At 34.6% G+C, this 11,939-nt stretch overlaps 1 long non-coding RNA gene across 1 annotated transcript; it reads right to left on the bottom strand.

Annotated features, from left to right (window-relative positions):
* Window positions 1–1,300: 1,300 nt before the first annotated feature.
* Window positions 1,301–4,264, bottom strand: LOC134198976 (uncharacterized). Its single transcript, XR_009973285.1, has 2 exons — window positions 3,449–4,264; window positions 1,301–2,835 (listed from the first exon to the last, which is right to left on the bottom strand). It is a non-coding gene; the product is annotated as an uncharacterized LOC134198976 (long non-coding RNA).
* Between the last annotated feature and the right edge of the window lie 7,675 nt (window positions 4,265–11,939).

Genomic DNA, 11,939 nt, shown 5'->3' with positions numbered 1-11,939 from the left:
TCAATTCTGAATAATCTGGTCTGTGTTCCCTTATTCGTTCGAGCATCGCGCAAAAATAACTGAAGCGATTTCAAAGACAATTTGTAGATCGCATCTTGTAGGTATCTCTAGCTAGGAGAATGCGAGCCAGGTACCAACATAAAATCAATTTAATTAATCAAAAATCAAAAAACAGAAGCTGAGTGCGATACTGATCCTAAAAATAATAGGTACTGTAATTGTGACAATATGATTTGGTAACGTTGTTTTTCAGCCAAATATAACCAGATTACAAGACCTATAAATTTTTCAATCTAATGACATAATACGTATAATAATGACACATCGCCCAGCCATCTAGGCAACAAATATTGAAGAAAAAAAAACATAAATTTACTTGATAACTTTATGTGATATTTGTGTTATTGTAATGATTATAGAGCTTGCTTTCAAACTATTATTCTCCACTCCCCCCACGCCGATTGCAGCAAACGCATTCTTCACACGATGATAAAAATTTGTAAATGAGTTTCTTTGTTATTAAGAAACTACGGCTTTATCATCGGATCAATTGCATTGACTATATTTACAAATTGTTATACTTACTTCCTTACAAAGCGTAACGGGTTCCATTCCAAAATATTTATCATGCGATCCAATTATTTTACCTACCCAATTGCTGGTGGCTTAAAGGGGTCTTCAAGTTACACGAGGGCGGGAACCGATAGTTTTATTTCTGAGCGGACCTTCTCCAACCAAACATGACAATCCTGTGATCTATTACTGTTCGAACTCTAAAGATTTTATCGCTCCCGATCTGATCGTGCAAAAAAATGTCGAGATATTTTTTTATAAGCCTGAGAGTAAGATACTAATAATTATAAAAACTTACACCGTCAACACAGATAATAATTGTTAACTTCCGTAATTATTTATGCTTCGATTCTAAATCAATTTGCATATTGTAGCGTGCATAAGTCACTTTATATTTACGTTGAAAAGATCAATCAATTTTTATTGACTTCTTTGAATAATTCATTGGAATCCTGATAGAAGCAGTGTTTATTTCAAGGTGTCATGCAGTCTATAATCTTTGCGAGAGATAGATTTTGTCGGCACCATAATGAAGCACGAAGCACCCCATCTCCCATCAGAGTAATAAAAAGCAACTGAGGTACAGCCTAAATTATTACTCTCATTTATAGTTGATTAGACCACCTAAATTTTGCATATGACATTTAATTATGAATATTCTTGTTATACCCCAAACAATTCTCGCTTACATGAACTATCTAATTATATGGCATTTTTATCAAAACACTTTGTATTTTAAAATGAAATATAATAATATATATTTCTACGTTCAGTATAAATATAACTAAACAATTTTCCTTGAAGGCCAAACAGCGTATCGTTATGTGTTAGGAGTAGTGTGCACAGTGTTTTTGGTGGTATTACCAGTATTGAAGTGAACGTTTATTCCTCAAGCTATCGTTTGAACATCTTATAAAGAAAATTCTAGACCATTATGTAATTATTACGAGTAATCCTAATATTGTAGGTGTTGTAAGATCAAGTCTAATTTCCCTGTTGATCAACAATACAAGGTTGTTGCATGTCCATTTTGCATTAGAGATGCTGTTTCTGATGCCTTTTTCCCTTACCTAATCGTTGATAGCCCAAGAGGCTATTCCAGTTACGCACGATTTGGTAGGTAAGGTCACGGTGCTAAAACTGGGAGGACTTGCTAACACTAGTCTTAGCAAGAGCAAAGTTTTGCTAAATCAACCGCCGAAACGAAAATGCGACCCATTGATATGATCTGACGAGAATCTCTGGGTTACTCTACACGTCAAACTCTTGCTTGGAGCGCCTATCCCGAAAATGGATCAGGCGTTAGGATATGCTTAGAGCGATGGCGGCTTTGTATTGCCCCATCGCCTGTGTCGACAATTTTAATCGTAGCTAAGTGAGCTATCCTGCCAAGCCGCTTTCTCGAAGAAGTTTCTAGACGTTGTCTTCAGATACTTATGTTACGGGTTTAATTCTAAATCATCCTAAAGATCTATTCTGATACCCGAAACACCGAAGAAAATCCGAGCCTAAGGATGTTGCTTGGAGAACGTTTGATTTATCTTTTAAATTTGAAATAAACGAAATTTAATCAAGTAGCGTCACAAAAATTGAATTTTTTTGTACTAAAATTTCTTTCTGAATCACAGTCGTCGCGACAAAATCGCGCGTGAGCACGATCTTTAGAACGATAAGTGCGTTCGCCATGATCCGCGAAGTAAGAGGAAGGTCGGCAGATTTACAACCTTTTGTATTACGACCGCACCGTAACAAAGCAAGGATGATCTCTATGCACATAAAGACGCATGGACATTAGAGCTCTTCTACAATTTGCTGTATTCATCGACTCTTGCGGTAAGAACGTGCAAATAGTTAAGTCACACCATTATAAAATAAGTTAGTGTGTTAAAGTTATGTGTAGAAAATTCTTAAGATTCAAACATTTTGTTATTTTCGAATATTCTCATAGTTATGTTAGATAAAAATAATCTAGTTGATCAACTTTGTAGATGAGCAAACCACATCTCAGTCTTTAAACGGCATGATGTTAAGAACATACTGGTCAGATCCAACTCATTACAACATCATCATGGCCCCTTCAATGTCGCGATTACAAGCCGGTAGTAGATGCATTAACGAAGCAGCTGCCGTTGAGCTATTAAATTTCCTTCGGAGGGCTCGAACTGCTGTTAGCAAATCTCATCCCTCTTCGCTGAGTCCATATTCGCCCACCTGTCCTAGTGAAACTAGAAAGGCCATCAGACCACCAGTAATCCTTTCTTCCTAAAACAAAAAGCTTCAGAATAATTATGAAGTTAATCGTATTTGCTGTATCTCTGATGGTAATGAAATTTAGTGGTCAGTAACTTACGTAACATAATACTTATCGTATCAGGACCAATGTTCCAATCCTAGTCAAAGTCGATATGAAGGTACCCATAATACAGTATAATTTAACAACGGCTAAATTTGTATTCATTTTTAGTACGTAGATACAACGAGCTAATGACTAGCCTGCTGTTAAGTGGTTACAGGATCCCATAAATGTCGTTACCTTAATGCCACCGCCCGCCTTGAGACATGAGGTCGAACACTAAATTTTATTATTTTAAATTTTAATTTGCGTAATTACTGCTGGTAGGACCTCTTGTGAGTCTGCGCGGGTAGGTACAACTACCCCGCCTATTTCTGCTGTGAAGCAGTAATGCGTTTCGGTTTGAAGGGTGGGGCAGCCGTTGTAACTATACTTGAGACCTTAGAACTGATATCTCAAGGTGGGTGGCGCATTTACGTCGTAGATGTCTATGGGCTCCAGTAACCACGTAACAACAGGTGGGCTGTGAATTCGTCCGCCATCGAAGCAATAAAAAATAAAAATAAAAAGTATGGTACTCACATGAGTAAGAGAGTAACTCAGAATACGAACAGCTACCGTCAGTAGTACACATTGCATTTTTTATTAATCTGTACCTAATTAATATTCAATTTAACACTGTATATAAAGCATAATCAAATAAAAACAACAAAGCCACACATGCGTTAAACTATTAATAAGACATTGAAACGAATACATATCTGTAAAACGTTTTTATTAAATAATTTTGTCAACTGAACAATAGACTGTCGCTGACATTGAGCTGTAAATTCTGACGTTAACACATGTACAAACGTCAAATGATAATTGCGATGTAAAATTACATTGAAATAATTATTATCTAAAGCTATTCGGTTTCATTTGAACGCGACTCTCTTCTGATAACTTCCGAACTTGGTTGGTTTTTATTTGCATTTATTGTAACAAAAGTTGTTTAATTGTATTGTTGAGTATGTCGAGTTTTAAAATATGCAAAATTAATTCCCGTGACACATGAAATGTTATTGATAGCAATAAAACAACTCATGAGAATCATCGAACGAATTAAAAATCGATCAGATCACTACTGCATTGAAAGGTTCAATTATCTTACTTCGAGAACTATCAGTGTTTGGTGTATTGTCAGACCGCGTAGATAAAGTTCCACAATCCTGCGTATTTACTGCGAAACAATCAGTGCGTTCTTGTTTTAAGGGTGGGTCACCATCGTCCATTAAGATTAAGACTCCGTGCACATGTCTTAAGACAAGTTGCGACATTAATGTTGTCAGCCAACGCCCGGTGTCTTGTGAACTAATCTGTTCAACTGAAGCAATACCAAATAGACAATGATCAAAACAGACAGTTACAATAACATTATATGTTTTAAAAATTTGTGTATATAAATAAAATCCTTCTCAAAGTTCGTGTTTACGGAATTTAATAATGAATATTAATTATAACTAGTGGTCCCGCAGTAGTCGAGATTCGACTATAATTAATTGAAATTATAAGTTTAAACATTACTACGGTTCTATTGTCAAACACTATTATATTTCGATAATATAATCACAGTATTCACCAAAACTGCACTATAGATCAATAATATTAAAGACAAACAATATCAATCTATTTTGAATTCGACCACAGACTTTAAACAATAACAAAAATTTCCCAATTGACAGTAAACAAAGAGTATATTTTTATGTATGTGTTGTGTCAAATACATGGTAGTGTGTGTAATGTTTTTTTTATTGATTTAAACTATGTTTTATGCATTATTTAAAAATAAATTACCATTGTGCACTCCTTCTCTATATTCTCTTTAAGTGTGGAAAATTTCATACTCCTCCGTCCGCGCAATTTTCGTAAAAGGGGTACAAAGTTTTTGCTTCACGTATTAATATATAGATAATACGAAAAAAAAATTGAATGAATTTGCATTCGTTCTATCTTGCTTTTCGTAACAAAACATTAAAAATCAAACAGACTTCATAGTCAGTGAAACTCACAAAAATAATGAAGCGAACATAACACATTAAATTCTATAGGTACATTTACTGCCTACGCAATTCGGGGTCAAACGATACGTAAAATATATCTTATTCAAGAAAAAAAGACAATGCACGAATCGACCTTGGACTCTAAGTCAAATTCTTCGGAGCCCCCTACTAATGTTTCACTACCAATTTGATAATGTTTCCGTATTGATATTTTTTATACGCATCATTCGACAGAGGTCTTCAAAAAAGAAATATATTTTTTTAATTATATTTCTTTACTTTTTATGGAACCTCTTTTACTAATTTATGCAAACAAATGATAGCTTTAAAATATATTAAAAGCACTGCTAAATTTCTGCTAGCTACTACTAACTACTATATTTCTATTAAATAATATGTAGGAAAATTTTGAACCAAAACATCAATCAACTAACAGCTCATAGATAACACTAAATTAGGACAAAACGGAACGTACAACTGCTTTGCTGCAGAGATAAGTGAAATTACCACGACCTACCCGTAAAGGTTCAAGATATCCTACCACCAGTAACTTGTCAAATAAATTTTAAGTTAATATTACATCAAAGTACCACACTGTTTTCTATTTATCTTCGAGAATGGAAACATCCTATATAGCTGAAAAACAGTGTCATTTTAAAGGCTTCAAATTCATGCCCAAGCTTAGATGTAAATGTTGTAAAGAAAAACTAGTGTAGATAAAGATCGTACTTCGTGAAACAATCATCTATGATACATTGGTAAGGGTGTCGACGAACAAGCCGCGTGGGCGATCGCAAAAACTCTCCTATGACATTGCCACGTCTTATTTCCACAGAGTTCTATATTCAGCACGTGGTTAAGAACTTAGAACCTTGTTGTTCTACGTGATTGCAAATGCCGGCTGGACAATTGCTTCAACCCACACCTCTTGTGTTTTAAGATCGGGTACAGTACTTAAAGCTATGTTATGTTTTAGAATTTTATATTATAGTTTTTTTGTTTTTTTTTTATTGCCCTTAGGCAGACGAGCATACGGCCCACCTGATGGTGAGTGGTTACCGTTGCCCATGGACTTCAGCAATGCCAGGGGCAGAGCCAAGCCGCTGCCTACCGCTTAATACTCTCCACAAGCCTCGTTTGAAGAAGGACATGTTTATCTGTAGATATATTCGTATAGATATATTTGTCATTAATTAACAAGTTAATAAACACTGCGCATGAACAATATAGATTCGTTTTTTTAATATAGTAATAGCCGTGATTACTTCTGAACACGATCGAACGGTCCAGTACTTAATAATTAAGACGACCGGTCTGCTAGAAATAATCCGGGTACGTCTGTACTCGAAATTACCTACGATCCGGTGAGTCAGGAAAACAATATTTTAGGTATTTCTTCGGTATTCGCGAGTCGTAGGCGTATTCAAAACAACTCTTACGATTTAATCTCGCATTGTTTATGTCTTTTTATTATTGAATTGGATTTGATTCCCGTTTGGAATTAGTCCATCCGGGTCTAGTTGTTATTGTGTTTTTCTCATTTATGTTGTTTGGTTTTTTGCTGTACTGTAGTTGTACGTATATGCTTTATTTAATGAATGATTACTGGTGGCTCGGAGGCCTTTCCAGTTTCACCAGGATAGGTGGACGAGCAAAAACTCAGCAAGGAGGGAAGGTTTGCCAGCCAAGCGCCTCCGCAAAAGACCGAACACCTTAAGGACAGCTGCTTAGCGAATTAATCTAACGTATATGTGCAGAATGCTTTTGCATACGCTTTTAGTGGATCTCAAATATTAATCAAAGCGTGGGCGAGGAAATTTCGGCAGGTATTCTCACACAGATACTTCTTAACGATCGGGTCCAGCGCACCGAGTCCGTTCCGGCATTGTCTTGACATTGAGAAATATAAAACGTAGGTTAATTAAATTTGAATGAATATTTTTGAAATTTTTGCAGTGTTTTTTTTTGTTTTGCGAAATTAGCGTTCCGCTTCGTTAAGTCGCGTTTTTTTAATAACCTTTAATATGTAATCAAAGTAAGAATTTTACTTGAATAAATTACTACTGAAAACGGTCTTAACTTACTAATTGCAAATTTGTATCCTAAATCTTACATTTCAATCTTGGACTATATATTATGTGTATTACGATATATTTATTACCATATTTTTATGTGAGTCAGTACTAGCAAACGTACTAGTGGTTTTAACTGAATAATAAATGCATCGAATAGTAGGCCATATTATTATGTACTAAGTATTTGTCTGAGGTCAGCAAGATAAGTTCTATTCTCCAGGATGTGTTCTGCACTATCTTCTTCGCCATGAGAGGACGGACGGATCTGAAAGTAAACAATTGAGTCTCCCAAGTGCAGTGGATCGTATCTATCCATAACAAAGTAAAAGTAATGGTCTTTAAAAGATCAAACATCAGCAAAACTAATAAAAATTTTTGTGGTACAACTCCGCAGCAAAATAACAAAATGTTCTGTTTTGATACAATTTGATGATAATTTCGTCACTTACTCGTATATTCATCAGACGTTATAGTAAGTAGGCAACGGCTTGACTGTTTTCCTGGTTCTGTGTGCTTAGTGCGAGTTTTTTAACGTTCTCGATAGCGTTAAAGTTAACTCAAATTTTTATGGAGTTGGAACGTTTGCCTATGTTTGCCGCTAGGGGTGTTCCTACAACTGCATACAAATTTAAGTTAACTTTTACGCTATCGAGCACGTTAAAAAACTCGCGCTAAGCAAACTCATGACCTCACCGAGCCATGGTGACCACCGCCAGATGGGTCCTATTCTCATTTACGTGCAATGACAATAATTGCTTTTATTTTTAAAAACAGGTACCACATCTGTATATTAATACGTGAAGCAAAAACTTTGTATCCCTTTTTACGAAAATTGCGCGGACGGAGGAGTATGAAATTTTCCACACTTATAGAGAATATAGAGAAGTGCACAATACTAATATTTTTTTTAAATAATGCATAAAAGTTAAATTAAATCAATAAAGAAAACATTACACATACTACATTCCATGTATTTGACGCACACACGCATGCATACTATTTATTGTCAAATTTTTGTTCTTGACGTCTGTGATCAAATTGAGAATAGATTAAATATTGTTTGTCTTTATTAATATTTTTTATAGTGTAGTCTTGGCGAAATTTGTGATTATAGAAGTATAAAATACAATCATAATAGTGTACAAACTTACAATTCCAATAAATTATAGTCGAATTTCGACTACTGCGGGACCTCTAGTTTATTTTGATTTGCTTGTTGGCTGTTCTGGGAGCGATTTAATTTCGAAGACTAGACGATAATTACGTAATATCATAAATAATATTCTAAGCACTGAGTACTTATTACTAGAGTATTTATTGGTTTACACACGTAAATGCTGCCGCCCACCTTCAGATATGAGTTCTAAGAACTCCGTTTTTACAGTACAACGGCTACCCCACCCTTCAAACCGAACGCATTACTGCTTCAGGATAATTACGCAAATTATAATTTTTCACATAAATACATAATATGTACAGTCTACTCTGAAACACTGACTCACGATTTTATGAATACTTTTCTAAGTCTCTTTATAAAAACTAGTGGCCGTCCAGTAGTCGAAATTCGGCTATAATTAATAGAAATTATTAGTTTGAACATTACTTATGATTCTATTGTAAAAGACTATAGTTTTATTATCACAGGCTTCGCCAAGGCTACAATATAGAAAAATAATATTAAAGACAAACAATATTAATCTTTTCTCAATTTGACCACAGCCTTTAAACAATAACAAAAGTTTGACAATAAACAAAAATGCGTGTGTGTGTCAAATACATGGTAGTGTGTGTAATGTTTTTTTTAAATTCATTTAATGTATTTTTTATGCATTATTTTTAAAAAAATTAGCGTGCTTCACTCCTTCTCTATATTCTCTATTAGTGTGGGAAGTTTCATCAATTCCGACGGCGCAATTTTCGTAAAAAGTGGGTACAAAGTTTTTGTTTCACGTATTAATATTACATACAGATAAACGTAAAAGAATACGATACTCACACGAACACTTCATTACACGTAATAACAGTGGAAGTTAATATCTTAACTCATAAAGGTCATTTTTTGCCTCGACAAATGCAATCAGGTAAAATTCATTTAATATCAACTTTGTTTTATATTTGAAGGAAAATTCCTTTTTTATTTGTTTCCGCGTGCTCTTTATCGTGAACAAAAGAAGACCTTGTAAGATTGACAATTCACTGAATTTAATTCGCATTTGTGTTTTCTAGACGTGAGTTTGCAATTTATGAATGTGAAGTAATACTTTTTTGGGTACATAAAATGCAAAAACATTCTCATTATATATGAGGATTGTTCATACGCGTAACTAATTAAATTAATTAGAAATTTTAAATATGAATTTATCTGCGAATTATTAAATGAACGCGGTAGTATCGTAAATTTTATATGAGAATTTAAATTTCAAAGATTAACACAACATTTATCGTACAATTAATGGGTTACATACTTATCTGACACTTATTGTCTGGATAACACTAATATTCTTCCTATATATAAGTATGTAGTAATTGATGTTTAAAACTATTTGCAACGAATGTATTTTTGCACTATGGTGAAAGTTTTATATTATTATAATACAGAAAAACGAATAAAATGTGAGTTTTTTATCTTATTAATCTTTGGAAACCTAAGTGTTTGTGTAATTTTTATAATAAAATGTAAATCATCAAACCGGATGAAATAAAAGAAATACCAAAAGAAGAAGCAGATAAATTTCTCCCTGTGGTACGTTGCAATGGTTATACTAGTGAAGAACTAACCCAGGGAAGGTTGAGGTCAGACAGGCGGCCGGAAAACTCTTGCCAAATACCTATGCAGCATAAGAGAGACATAACCCCGAATCCACACAATGTAGAGTAAGAGCTAGAAGAAGAAGATTGAAACTTATGAAGTTGCCTTTGAAACTTCAGGGAAGGAATAAAAGATACTATCAACGTACGGGAGGTAGACCGAGGATATTTCGTACGAGTTCGTGTGCATGGCGTGCTATTACGAAGCAGTGATTTATTATTGTAGGCGACAACATGTTTAGTTTTCAATGAGCACAGATTGAGAAGAGCTTCATACTGACATTGCGAATCCATTCTGAAGCGAAGGGATGAAGAAAATAATGAACAACAAAATAACCCCCCATTCGAAATATGGGACTTCAGGATACACAGATCTGGAAGGTTGGGTACCGCCTCTCAAATAACTCATTGGACTGTGCCAGGCTAGATTAGATTTTGGTCTAAACCACAGGTAAAAAGAGTGCAATGTGACTATTTACTTTATAATTGTGAATGTTGTGATAAAGATCAACAAAAGAATAAAACAACTCGCGCCATAACATCACAGCTAAACATTTCATCGTGTTTCGGTATTACCTAGTCTACACTCTGCACGCAATGAAAACGAAACTTTAGTTTGTTGTATTACCATTGCTGTTTTAATTCAACATTCAAATGTATTCTGCACATTTAAATACCAATGTATTATGATCAATACGTTTCAGGTTTGGTTAAAATTTTTGGGGGGCCCCAGAATGTCTGGTTTTTTGTTAGTATTGTCATGCACTTCTTTGAATGATACACTCCTAAGCCTGGGACATGATTTCAGATGAATCATTCTGACTTTAAAATAGGTACCTGAGTTTGAATGAGATACATTATATTCTACGGTTGTATAAATTTCGTCCGATTTAAGACATTAGAATACATGCAAATAGGTTTTATGACTGTTTTTAAAGTCTTATGTTTCACATTGTTTTAGTTTTAGGCGTGTGTTATGAAATCGTATAATATGTTCATATATTCTTTTACAAATTTATGCTAGTTTTAAACTAAGGAAAACTGGGCTTTAATGCTTTATTTCGTATTTCAGTGCGTTATCAGTGCGACTATGCGGTGTGTTAACAAGCTTATCTACTATGTACCAATACCAAACTCTGTTTTCAGAAAAGGTACGAGTTAGGTACAAGTAAGGCTGGACTAGAAGTTTTTCTATAAATCGCTGTACACATAATGATTCAATCTTAATAAGTAGATAAAATCATACACAAAGTTTTGTTTACTTGTCCGTCCGCTTATACATGTTAATATTTGATCGCCGTCTAATATTTAATTAAGAACCTTGGCTCCTCTGTGTATTGGTTTCGATTTCCGGTCAGTGTCAATGTCATTTTTAAAGAAATTTGGATAGAAATCTGTAGTTTTTTTTTTGATTTAGGGTTTTTGTACGCTCGCGCACAACATCTGAGAAAGTTTTTTGATAGAGTTTTAGGGTATAGTTATGGGTTTGGTTTTCGGGTATGTGGTTTCTATCTGGGTGGCTATTTATGAATAAGTATGGGAATGCAGTACCTACCCATTTCCTCTAGCTACTATTTCTACGTCTTTACTTTCCATGAATCTCCTCACCTGATATCGACTTTTAATAACCTTATCATCTAGAATCTTCTTTTTGGCCGCTCGACCATATTTTTCTGCTCGAACGAAACAAAACGTGTCTTCACCGGACAGTCCTCTTCTGCCTTTTCCAGGTGGTTTTCCAGGTGTCGAAGCCAGTACAATAAAGAGACTTTTATTATCCCGATTATATTCAGCTCTGATAAATGTTCCACAATCCCTATTTATTCTCTGTCTTCAACTTACATTATCCTCCCTTACGGGTTCTATCTAGTTTTAGGTTCTATTCCGACAGATTTTATGGTACACCGGTAAGCATTGCACTGCAGTTAAGATTTGCAAATCGGATTAAAAATAAAGTGACATTACAAGAACCGAAGTTTGATTTATGTTAGCGTTAGTATTTGGTATATTATAAAAAAGAAATTAAGAACGAATACGAATGTAAGAAGATTGACGAAAACGACAATATGAAGCCTGCGGAGGACGTCTGACTCCCAACACCCATTGGAAGTCAGCCCACACTAATCAAATCATTCCACATCATCATCA

This window comes from Bombyx mori, chromosome 5 (assembly GCF_030269925.1).
Source record: "Bombyx mori chromosome 5, ASM3026992v2".
In the NCBI taxonomy this organism is placed as follows: domain Eukaryota; kingdom Metazoa; phylum Arthropoda; class Insecta; order Lepidoptera; family Bombycidae; genus Bombyx; species Bombyx mori.
Note: the sequence above shows the minus strand (reverse complement) of the source record. Positions and strands in the feature narration are given on the sequence as shown.